The sequence below is a fragment of the Mesoplodon bidens genome, assembly GCF_964165515.1.
Source record: "Mesoplodon bidens genome assembly, chromosome: 10".
In the NCBI taxonomy this organism is placed as follows: Eukaryota; Metazoa; Chordata; class Mammalia; order Artiodactyla; family Ziphiidae; genus Mesoplodon; species Mesoplodon bidens.
The window spans coordinates 73,585,127-73,585,425 of record NC_138172.1 but is presented as its reverse complement, the minus strand read 5'-3'; positions in this window follow the sequence as shown (position 1 = coordinate 73,585,425).

Genomic DNA, 299 nt, shown 5'->3' with positions numbered 1-299 from the left:
TGGCTTGGGAAATAAACAGGCCAGTTTGGATGGCCTCCAGCTCTGTGGCTATGGATTGATAACTGGAAGCTACTGGGGTATGATCAGAGGTTGGGGGAGCTCAGCTGGGGAAGGCTGAGCGCAGGGTGGTGGCTGAACTGGAGCCATTATGCTTGGACCCAACTCTCTCTCTGACCCTTAGGTTTTCTCATTCTCCAAGTCCTTCAAGGAGGAGGAGCAGAACTGAAGTCTGGTGATAACAAACTGTGCCCTTAAGCAAGTCTCTGACTCTCTGAACCTCAGTTTCTTCTTCTGTACAG